Source organism: Perna viridis, chromosome 5 (assembly GCF_037379345.1).
Source record: "Perna viridis isolate PV_CMFRI_1.1 ecotype Kerala chromosome 5, ASM3737934v1, whole genome shotgun sequence".
Lineage (NCBI taxonomy): Eukaryota > Metazoa > Mollusca > Bivalvia > Mytilida > Mytilidae > Perna > Perna viridis.
Genome location: NC_142449.1, coordinates 10,199,160 through 10,211,838, shown reverse-complemented (window position 1 = coordinate 10,211,838; position 12,679 = coordinate 10,199,160). Strand labels below are relative to the sequence as shown.

Genomic DNA, 12,679 nt, shown 5'->3' with positions numbered 1-12,679 from the left:
CATTGGTCAATCTTATGATGCTGAACAATACTACCCCCGCAAAAATGTTGCTAATGAACAGTTTTTGATTTATTTGCAAAAACTGCCTTCTGACCTGTATGTTCTACTTTTAGTAACGACAGCTAAGTTTTTCACAGATTGAAAATCCCAATGGTCATTTGTGTGGGATACCCTAAGGAACAAATAGGCCAACTTTCATTGAATTCAATGGTTTAAAGAAGATTTTCAAAGTTGCACATGCAAAAAATGCCCAAAAAAAAAACTGTTTCAGAGGCAGTAACTCCTACATAAGTGGAAGAATTGATTGGCATAGGTCCATCTCATGATGCTGAACAATATTACCTCCTGCCAAAATTTTGCTACAGGCAACAGTTTTTGAGTTATCTGCCAAAAAATGCCTTCAGACTCTCCTATGTTTTATTTTTATTAACAAGGGCTATGTTTTTCATGGATCTAAAATCCCAATGGTCATTTTGTGCACAATACTCTACGGAACAAATATGCTAAGTTTACATCCTGTCGGTCTAGTAGTTTCAGAGAAGACGACTTATGTAATCTCCACGACAACGAAGACAGACGCCAAGTGATGGCATAAGCTCACTAGGCCTTAGCCCAGGAGAGCTAGAAATAGAATTGGTTTCACTATCCTGATTTGGATCTAACACCAACGTCACACAATTTGTGCAAGTGTTTTTAAATGAAATATCTGAATTTTCCCACTTCAGATATAAACTACACTTTCCCGAAGTTTCATTTTAATTGGTGCAAGTGTTTTCAAGTTATTGTGCAAAAATGTATTTGTTCCCACCTTTGATTTGAATAATTTTCTGTAACCCGAAATCAAAAAATAGGAATTTTTCAAAAAATTTAAGAGACCTAATGGCTTACCACTGCAGATATACATATATTTTTACTAATCAGACACACAGAAGACAGACCCATCAAAACTTCTTTGGACCAGCTAGACATTTAGTAAGACATTTTTTTTAAATTTGTCTGACCTATATACATGTAGTTCTTTTTCATATTCCTGACCTTTGACTGTTTTTGAAAGATTTTAAGCAAAGGAAAGTAACTTTCTACATTTTTGTAATCCGACAGACCGGTTTACTGTCGAATTGGAGCAATGCACAGCAATAGACTGAAAATTCAAAAATCTAATTTATTTGACCTGCGGGAAGTACTTGGATACTTTTAAATAATGTATTTCAAACCATTATGGTACTTACAAAAGTGAAAATAATGTAGGTTTCCAAGAAAAATGTTTACCGTTTTCCCTTTCCCCAATCAGACCAACATCCAGGTTGTCATGTGCAAGTGGGTGACATCCCTATGAAAACTTTGCTTAAATGGCTTGCATTCGGTAATTATGAAAAAGGACTATTGGCAAACTTTGAACTGTTGGACCTTTCCTATTTGTGCAAAGAAGAATGGTCTCAAATCTTACGGACATTGGGTCAGAAATCTTGATCTGATGGAACAGATGTATCTAGCATTCATAGCGATCAATGAAGTCTGAGAGTAATCAAATATCATGAAAGTCAAGTCAGCCAAAGTCAAAAATTTTTGAACAGGACAGAACTATTACTAGATTTCAGAGAGGACAAGAATACCAAGGCAACTATAAGCATATTATGATATCTCTTAATGTGTTGAATTGACTGAAATGAATAGTTGTGGGGTTATAAATTTGTTGTATTCATGCTCATTGTTGTCATTCATTACCCTTGCAAAGTCTCTGATTAGGAAATAAAACTACTGTATTGTAATGTATGGTATAAGCATGAAACCCTTTAACCTGCATGACCTAATGTGTTGAGCACAGATAAGAGAATTAGTGGAACCCCATCCAAAACTTGGTTAAAAACTGTTGGTAAAATGAAGTCAGAGCCATCATAATGCAACTTGTTTCTGTTAAAAAAAAAATAAAGAGAAACATAAAATACATCAGGTTTTGACTATACAGAATAAGAAAATCAACTACTAAGTAGCACTCCAGCTAAGAATCATGCAAAATGTGATACATGGTTGGAAAGCCTACATGTTTTTATTTTTGATATCTTATTCAAAATGCTTTAGTAAACAGAAATTAACAATTTGGTTTTTCATATAACTCATGCTCACAGGAGATAAAAATTGTATAGAATGCACTGTAAAATTTAAAAGTAAGGGATATAATTCTGTAAATGACAATAAAATACAATAGAATCTATTGGATTTTCAATGTTGATTATTTCCTAAGAGCAGGCAGATTTGAATGAATAATTACACATTTCATAATACAGACCCATAAAACAATTTAATTACAAAAATTTGTTTGTTTGTTTGTTGGGGTTTAACGTCCGAGCAGCAATATTTCAGCTATATTCAGACAATGAACATGAAATGGATGATAAAATGAACATGAAATGATAAAAAAAAGGATGGGTCACAAGGACAAAAGGGTCGACAAATTTTGATTGCCACTACAAAAAGGGGGGATGGGTAAGGTCGGGCAATTTAGTCTCCTGTGGCGGAGCGCAAAGGTTCCTACTCCCATCGAATACCACAGCTGGGTTCTTTAACGTGCGAGGAACGTGGCATCTTTCCCAACATGGTGCACCACTATGGTTTGCGGACAGGTTTTCCGTATTATAGCCTGACAACCCCAGCATGTAACATGCCAGGGGTACCCCATTCCACCACCTGGGGCACACATCCCAGTTGCTCTGTGGGCAGAGCGCCTAACCCCCGGCTAGGTTTCTGAGCACTATTTAGTCGCCTTTTACGACAAGCTTAGCGCTGCTGCAGGCCTATTCTTTTAAACACCCAGACCTGCACGGGGAAATTACAAAAATAAAAATATGTACCCTTTTTTGGGGTGTATCACATTTTTCATATTTTGCATAATTCTTACAAAGACAGCTACTTAAGTCACTGAAAAAAATTTCTTTTTCTTTAGCAAATTCCATCAATTTTTGGTACAACCCACTTTCCACTTGTCATTTAATTGTCGCTGCCCCCCTTTTTTTTCTGGTAAGCCTTCCATACACATGTATTTGGATTTTATTTGGTGTGTTTGTACTGCAGAAGGGGCAGTCTTTTTTTTCTTTTCAATGGACAGACCCTTTTTAAGTTCTTAGTAGAATAGCTAGAAACTCAGGAGTTCAAAATGTAGTTACAAATACAAAAAATACACATCATATAATGAAATGAAATAATCGGTAAAAAGCATAAATGATAACTATTATAATAAATTTTCTTAACTAAATCAGACGGTTATGCACACAGTTTGTTTTTATTTGAATCAAAATATCTCATATCTGTCCTCGAAAACATATATATGTGTCTTTAAATTTTCCGTTAATGGAGGTTTCTTTTCATTAAATATGTCTCATTTCTAAAATACAATCAAAGATTTCATTCGGAACACCTCGAACATTAACTTCAATTCTCACAGAATGGCATGGGGTGTTCCAATTCGGACCATTATTGAAGCATGTGCTATCAATACTTTGATTGACCTATTATTTATAAGCAAATTTAATTTTTGAAGGACCATTTTTTTCATACTCGATGGAAAAATATTCGTTTACCAAAAGTTATTAGTATTATTACTAAACTATTTTTGAGCTCATGAAAATATTTGACCACTCAGAAGGTCCTGTATGCTGGGCAATTTTACAGAACCTCAAATCTTTTTTTTTTTCACAAGTCATGTCTGTCGGTGCGGTGCAGTTTGGCTGGGACTGTCAGGTGGATAATTTTCATTCTTAAAAAGCCAAGTTACTGCAAGTAGTATATTATGTGTATTAACCAGATAATCAATTATAGAGAGGGTTTATTTGAGATTTTAAAAGATGATTCAGCAAGTGTTTACTTTAGGAGAAAATATAGACCACTTTCACATTCACTTTTGTTCTGGAAAAGTTTTTCAAGTATTTTGAGTTGAATAGGGATAAGATTGGGAGAGATAATAAGCGATGGGAGCCGAGGGAAGAGAAACGATTCGAGTATAACAAAGAATATTTAAATGGTAGATAAATTAAAGAAGCATTTCAGATATTTTAATGTCAAATACTTATGTCCACACGAGTATTACTGTTCTTGTAAACTTCAAAACCAATATCCCTTCTTTAGTTAGCTTAATACACTAACCCGTTTCCACCAGATTCGAGGTAAAAGTCAAATTAATCAATTAGCCTATGACAGGAAGATTGTCTATTGACTTTTTTTTAAAATTTAATTACAATCGAAGTGGTGATGGTAGCAATGTATTTCCTCCCTTGTATGAGGGTGTGTCTGACTATCAGACTCTTGAACAATCACCATACTGGGTTATCCCATTCCAGTAGTCAAAATGTTATAGGATATGTAAGTCGTCTTGAGTGACTCCATGGTTTCATGAGAATGGGTCCTTGTCAACCATTCAAATGAATGGAGATTTGTCATTAATATATCATTGGGTTAAATATTAAAAGCAAAATATCTTTTGGTGTAAAAATACTGATAAAATATCTAGCCTGACAGGATAGATATGTTAAGAAAAGCATAAAATAGAAAACTTTGCATGGTGATGCAGTGTTTCCATTTCCCGAAAGTAAACAATAAAATGCATATTAGTCATCAGATTTCAATACATTTCACACTGGAATTTCCAGAAGGGAAACTGAAAATAGAACGAGACTTAAAAACCTTATTGGTCCGTACGAGTTACCAAACTGGTCAGACAACACTAATGTTATTTATCACAGTGGAAACCACCACTCGACAGCTCACCATATATGAGTAGATGTGTAATTTGGCAAGTTCTCAATAGCTTACACTCAGCAATTTGGTGACCGTCATTTGATTGGTGAGTTCTAAGGAAAGTTAACCAGCCAACAGGTTATTTAATAAAACATCCGTTAACATCATATTTTAAAAATATGTTTCCTATATTTTAAGAAGTTTAACTTGAATATGTCAGGTGAATTTGCATAATTTTATTGACTTGTAAAGCATTGTTTACAATCATCTGCCATTTTAAATTCTGTTTAACAGGATGTGCCAAAACCTATGCGACAGTCCTAATCTCGTATCAGTAATCAAACGAAATTATCTTTGTAATTTAAGATATGTTACCTTGTAATTACTTGTTTACTGTCAAAATAAAAATGAACAAGAAGCAAATTACAAACATTTTCTTGTTTCATAATGATGAATGTGTTGAAATATAATTTCATTTTTTAAATATGAGTTCAGAAATGGAGTACTTATTTTGTTACTGTAAAGTACATGAAAAACTTCAGTGGGAGGGAATATTTGAAAATGGAAGTGTTTTTGATAAATTTAAAAACAAATGAAAAGATAGTTGAAGAAAGAAAAAGAAAGGCAGAAGATAGTCAAATCCAAGAGAAAACAGATGATAGTACAGAAAAAAAAACCCAAAGATTTGGCTAGTTGAATTTCTAATTGGCTAGCAAGATCAATATTCTACTAGCCAGAATGGCAAGTTGGGAAAAAAATATTTCCCACACTATTTATATACATAAACTTCGGACACTTCACTTTCCACTTCTGGATATTACATCATATTCATGCATTATTTTTTATTAAACCAGTGAATAAAAATCAAATGTCAACGATCCGTCGTGATTATAGTTGTTGTAACCTACATGGTTGTACTTCTGGTGCAGAGATTAAACAAGTATGGGGAGCCATATGGGATACAATACAATTCCACTAAATAAATAGATATATGCAAGTATTTGATTTACTGATGAAAATGTAGTATTGGACAAAAAAGACCATATCGAATCTATTTTCTAGAAGACAAAAATTTATATGTCAGAATTTTAACACTTTGCTTTCAAAGGCAAATTATTTCAAAAGATGTTTATCTGATTTCAATTCCTATTCAAATAATTATTTGTTTAAAATTGATTAAGAAATGAAATTATGTAGAATTTTGTTTAAGATCACTAAAAATTGGTGTACTGTAGGGTGATCGCTACAATTAGATTATCAAAACTTGCTAATTTCTAAATGATAAATTTTCAAATATTAAATATACTATTTATTGTACAACTTACTTTTCACTTGAATCAATTCTAACTTTGAAAATTAAATCATTTATACATTTGAAAAACTTTAATAAACTCAACAAAATAAAAAAACTGTTGAACAAAAAAAATATATCTAAAATTTTCAATTTTTAAATTATTTGTCAAACAATGGAAATATTATTCACAAAATTATACATGAAGGCAGATTTCAATGCATCAGGGTCATATTGTCATTTCCTTCACTTTGGAGATATCTGTAAATAATTGAATAACCCAGATTAGCTTAATTTTGTCCATTATGAACTTTCATATCGTTAAATATTGCCTATCTAATTATCTATTCATTTCCACTGAACTTTTCCAAGTAAAATATTTTAAAGATGAAGAAATGTTTGATATTTTAATTTTTTATTTTAAATATGTTCATGTTTAGTAAGTTGTGCTTTCCAGTCTTTTCTTATGATACGACATATTTTGGTCACATGATTGTTGTTCAGGAAGGTTTGCAAATGGCAGACAATAAACCAATATCGATAGATAGATTCCATGTGTGTTCTCTACATTTCTAAAAGGGTCTTGAATAATATGGCATACAGAGGTTTTGGAATTGTTGGAAATATTCTATGTTGAGCTTAAAAGTTTAAAATTTCATAGAATGCCAGCAGTTTAGCCTTTGTTATTGTTTTGATGAATCAAGCAGGTTTCAGTGTCTGCAACTTCTGACCCAAGCATGTGCAATCTGTTCCATACAAAAAGGGATATTAATAATAGACCCCTTTGTGGTAAGTTGATGAGCATGCTCAAAATACACTTCCGTGAGGTTGAGCTTGGGTAGAACAAAAAGAATTTTCCTCGCGGAAGTGTATATTGAGCATGCTCTATGCATGCTGAACGACTACCCCAACGTTAGCACAAAAGGGTCTACGGTCTATACACCAGGACTAGTTACATGTATACATAGGATAAAGCCGTACTCATTCATAAACAAGCCCCAATGACATAGCATTCGAATGATCTAACTACAGTGAAAACATATAACGTCTTCGTTTATAAAATAACATATCTTGTGTTTATGTTATCTTGATAAATAACAACTGTCTCTGCTGTCTGCAACTTTAGTCGTTGAAAATCATTTGGAACAAGTTTGTGAAAAGCAGCTCATCCGAATCGCGGGATCTGATGTAGTGATCTTCGCAATCTAATGCTTTGTTTAACCTAGCTTGTTATAAGTACCATTACTGATTTAACAATCTTCTGCAAAATGACACAAACCCTATGCATCAAGAGCATCTTTCTTGTGAAACATTGTCTGTGTGTGAATATGTCCAATATGGCGTCGATATAGTGCTTGCCCAATCGGTAATCCTCGGCTATTTCCGCTTCACAAAAGAAGGAAAAATAGTAACGAGAAAGTCCGAGTAGTCCCGATGGAAGCAAAAAATGTACGTGGTGACTTCGCTATGTCGTAAAATGTTCTTTTCCATTCTTTGAATTTGTATGATATTAAATACCTTTTATGGGGAGGGGTCTATGGTTGGATCGTGGTCTTTATCAGTCACACGTGCAAGCCACACCCCACACAAAAACAAAATGAAAAAAAAACACAAACCAGGGGCGGATTCAGGCAGGGGCGTGGCGGGCGTGCGCCCCCTAAAATTTGCTAAGCATGGTTGTCAGAGGTACGTTTAGGCGGTTTCAGGTTGAAACTCTAATTTTTCGCTAAATTTACCAGAAAATATATCTACATTGCACCCACTCTAGGAGAAAATTAAACCTCAAACTGAAAATCTAAATCTCAAATATATTTTACCTCTGTTTCTTCAGGCAACGCCCATTTTATACTGAGGTTGGAGGGGGGAGCTGGATTGAATTATTTTGAAAAAAAAATCAAATTCGAGCAAAAGCTTTTTTTCACTCGCAATACAAAACCCCTAGTAAAAAACGAAACGTGTGACATTTGAATGAGCACCTATAGTCCTTAAAAATCGTCTTTCAAAGAGTAATCAAAGGAACCAAGCAATCAAAAGAATGTAATCCAGGGACAAAGACCAGACATGGAAAACAAACATACACAACAAAGAACATAAAGTAACTAAAATCATACATACAAAGTAACAAAAGCAAATGAGCAACTCGGACTCCACTAAAACCTGGGAGCATGGACCAGGTGCACCGGTAGGGTAAGCGTCTTCTGCTTTTCTAGGAACACCCCCGAGTTGCTCATAAAAAGTCAAGTCCGGGGTAGACAAATGAAGAAAGGAAAACTATGACCCGTTGAATAAATCAGTTTTCATGGTGCAGATGGATACATCATAACGATCCACGTATTATTCCGCATGTGTATAAAAGCTAAAACAAAACAAACCTGACTAATGTGCATATGAAGGAGGCACAAATACATTGGCCCGTGTTGGGGAAGAGTTTTCTCTGAATGCGTGAATTGCACTTAAGGAGGTAGACCTAAGGTAAGGGATGTAACTCTTAAAAATCATTGAAACGTATTCAGCATTTTACATCAATCTCATGTAAGCATCAAATTAACTTGGACTGATTTCAATCTGTTTTAAATGAAAGCTTGATATGTTTTAGTGAAATTGAATATGATACAAACATATCACTGATTTCAAGAGTTATGTCCCTTAACTTTTATTAGACCGATTCTTGAATAGGCCGATGTAATATGGGATACAAACACTGCTATTCTAAAACTCAAAGTTGAAAAGATTCAAATTGATGCAGCAAGAATAGTTACAAGGGGTACTAGATTAACATCAATTAACAATTTATATATAGAAACTGGATGGCAGAAATTATGTGTTCGGCGAGAAAATCACAAATTAACACTAGTGTACAAGATTTTGAACAATATGACACTGGCTTATCTTCAAACTCTGATTCCTAACAGAATAAACCAAATCCATAACTACCCAACTCGGAATTCTGACCTAATCCAATCAGTTTATTGTAGAACATACCAATATTCAAATTATTTTCTACCTTCCACTATTCAATTATGGAACACATTACCAAATGATATCAAGACCTCGCCATCAGTAAAAGTTTTCAAAACTCATCTCCAAAATGAGGTAGTAAAAAAAACAATATATTACTATTGCGGATCACGCAAAGGTCAAATCCTACATGCCAGACTTCGTCTTCAGTGTAGCGAGCTAAATAAAGATCTATTCGACAAAAAACATTATTCCATCCCCATTATGTCAATGCGGCGAAATAGAATCTGTGAACCATTTCTTACTCTTTTGTCCATTATATCAATCGCTGAGAAGACAACATATTTCAGCACTTCAACTTCCTGATCAACTGACTTCAAATCTTCTCCTATTTGGATCAGATGAGATGTCTGATGAGTATAATGTTGAAATGTTTACCAAGGTTCAAAACTTTTTGCTACAGAGCAAACGCTTCAAATCAACAACCTAAATTACACAGTTACTAGTTTGAATAATTTTAAGAATTCCTTACGACCAGAGTAAATACATAGGGCATTAAATATCGACCTCTCCGCTTTGCACCAAACTCACCACATGCACGTTATAAACACTTAAGCACTACTTCCTTGAGCAATGCTATATGATATAATTATTATTCATGATTTCAGGAGACGGATTGATATAAGACTTTAAGTCTTATTTCTGAATCCTGTGATTAATTTGCTATTGTTCGATTCATTCTACCGTTTTGGTTTGATGTTAAAATGTGCAAGTTAGTTAATAAATATGTTTAAACTAACTTAGGTCTACCTCCTTAAATAAAAAGTGGGGGCAACCCCCACGCCCCGGATCCGCTACTGTGAGGATTTTTTCACGTTAGCAACTAATATATTTATTTTTAATTTGGGACATCACTCATCTAAGTCCATCCAGTGGTTTTTACAAACACCCTTAGCAAAGTTAGTCTACCCTATTTTCAACAGAGAAATTTGAGAAAATTGATCAATAAACAGTCAAATAGCAACGGCAGTGTTCTATACAGATTATTACAAGTGACTTCTCCCTCTAATATACTCTTCCTGCCGAAATTTAAATTTTGTATATTGATGTCTGAAAAGTTGAAAATTTATTTATCAAAAAAATCTTTTAAACAAAAATAAATTCGTTAAAAATGAAATATGAAAACAAAACAGCTTTATGATAAACAGTTAAGTCAGATATGGACATAAAGTAACTCTGCTGCATTACGGTGTTTTCAACCGTAAGCAAATTAGCGGAAGCTATTCAGTGCGCTGTACTTGCATGTTTTTTTTCTCCCAATCTGATTAAAATACACGATCTAACATGTTTTTATTCAGTTTTGTTTTTGTTTTTGTTTTTGTTTTTGTTTTTGTGATCGACTTCACATGCCGATCGAAAACACATGCAAAACCATACAATTTAAAGTACATGTATTTTGACTTCAGTCAACTTTGAGTTTCATCTTGAGGAGCAAACGTAGGAACTTATGTGCCTATGGTGCAACTAGACTTGCTACATGTCACTCTTTTTATATTAAAGAATATAGAAAACAGACAATAGACAATAGACAATATTTATTTGCGCAAACACATTTCCAATATGAATGAGTGAAAAATAGGGTAACTCTGCTAGGCGAGACAAGACAAGGCAAATTTAATGGAAAATGCTAAGGCAATTGTTTATGCAACAAGAGCAATAGAATGGTACAAATATCAATTCAACATTCATAGAAATTCAAGTTGCAGCCCTCTGTTAAGAAATTTTACAGATTTGTTTAAAAAAGGTTCCGGGTAGTTCTGGTTTCGACTTAGATTTGAAATGTAGTTAATATGTTAATGTAATGGATTTCGCATTGAAGATGGTTTGGTCAAGAAAGAAGTTAGACAATTACGACATAAACCGTAGAATCAGTCAGTTGTCATGTTAGATCAGGTTCGTCGGAATTAAATCTTTGTCATTTTGGACTTTTTCCTAAATGTAAAGTTCTCTGTTTGAACTGGTATTGGTTTTGAAAGAAGACATATTGACTTCTGATCAAAAATCTTCATAGCGTTCATTTTTTTTTCTGATACGTAAGTTCAATACCATTGTCACAATCGGAATTGTAAAGTTTCCCCTCTGTAAACAGCTAATCATGAACCAGTGTAGCCCTCTTTTTGTCTTTCTTCGCACTTTTTTAGTATTGGATAAAGTTATATTTTTTTCTTTTGTTTTCCGTCTTAGCTGGAAATTGTTCCCTGACCGTAATGTTTACTCGATCGCCATTTTTCCTTTTCTTTCCAAAAGGATGTACATTCATGAAACTTGTGTTTTTATTGACTCAACGTTTGTTGTTGATGAATATTGTCACGGCGATTTCTGAGTCCTGCTTCAAGTTTTACTCCTGGCGCTAAGTTTTGGGAATGTTTGTAAAAACTATTTGATGGATTTTGATGAGTGATGTACTAAATTAAAGATATGATATGAGATTATAGAATGGCAACATATGTTTTATTTACTTGAAATAAGAGGAATGTAAATATTTTCCAGTTCAAAATTAGGTCTTTTCAGACGATTTGTCATTGAATGTTTGTCAAAACTATTGCATCCATTAAAATAAAATTAATATCAAATGAAAGAGAAATCTCTGCAGGATGGCAATGGCCATTTTTGATAAATGAGCTTTGTAACAATAAAATGATGACTAAACGAATGTACCTATGTCTTGAGAAAGAAATATCTAATTTTCAATTTCAAAAACTATTCTCTAGTAAGCTGTTAATCACTATATCTGTGTGTCTGCTTGTTTTACTTGATTAACCTTCTGAATTTATCACCAACTAAAATATTAAAGAAACCTCTTTAAAATGATATAATGTTTATTGCACAATAATGAGTTTGAAATACTTAACACTGATTAACAGTTATAAGTTGGCAATTTCATTAATTTCTCCCTGGCAATTACTGATAACTAATAGGTGTTAATTGGTTTTTACATGTAAATGTTGACATTTTAATTATATATTAGCGTTTTGAGAACACATCCTTCCCAAGTGTTTTCATCATAACTTTATCATAATTATTTTGTATATTTTTAACTCATATAACTAAAATCCTGAATAATTTCTCTTTTCTCCAATATATGCATATGTCAGATATAAATGTAATATAATTAATTTTACCCAGTATAAAGACCGGGAGGCACAGTTATTTTTGTTCATTATATAGACTGTGTTATGAGTGACTAGTCCCTGAAAATAAAGTCCCTGAATCATCCAATGAATTCACAATTCTTGGTAGAGATTCCTCATACTTTGTAAGAAATAATTCCAAATCATCTTCCAAATATACAGAGGTTGATGTTTACAAAATGCTGGAATTTTCAATCGACAACATATTTGTCCAGTGTGATGGACGTGTTTTTCAACAAACGGTCGCATTCAAATGGGAACAAATTGTGCTTCTTTTATGACCTTTTCCTTCACTCTTATGAGGCTGATTTTATAGCTGATCTGATCTGAAAGAAAGAATATCGTTTGGCTAGATCCTTTAATCTCAGTTTCCGCTATATAGATGACGTATTATCTTTAAACAATCCTAATTTCGGGGATTTGATACATCGCACCTACCCCAAAGAACTTAGATAAAGGATACTACAGACACTGTAAAGTCAGCCTCATATCTTGACCTACACTTAGAAAT

At 33.4% G+C, this 12,679-nt stretch overlaps 1 protein-coding gene across 3 annotated transcripts in view; it reads right to left on the bottom strand.

The window, feature by feature from the left end:
* The window catches only part of LOC148615928 (uncharacterized), a 49,139-nt gene extending 41,732 nt beyond the window's left edge, over positions 1–7,407 (bottom strand). For 2 of the 3 annotated variants that reach the window (XM_088582568.1, XM_088582566.1), the window contains exon 1: positions 7,299–7,407. The gene's annotated coding sequence lies outside the window, so the exon portion shown is untranslated. Of the gene's footprint in view, positions 1–7,259 lie in introns of all 3 variants that reach the window. The other variant, XM_088582567.1, reaches the window with a different exon arrangement.
* Between the last annotated feature and the right edge of the window lie 5,272 nt (positions 7,408–12,679).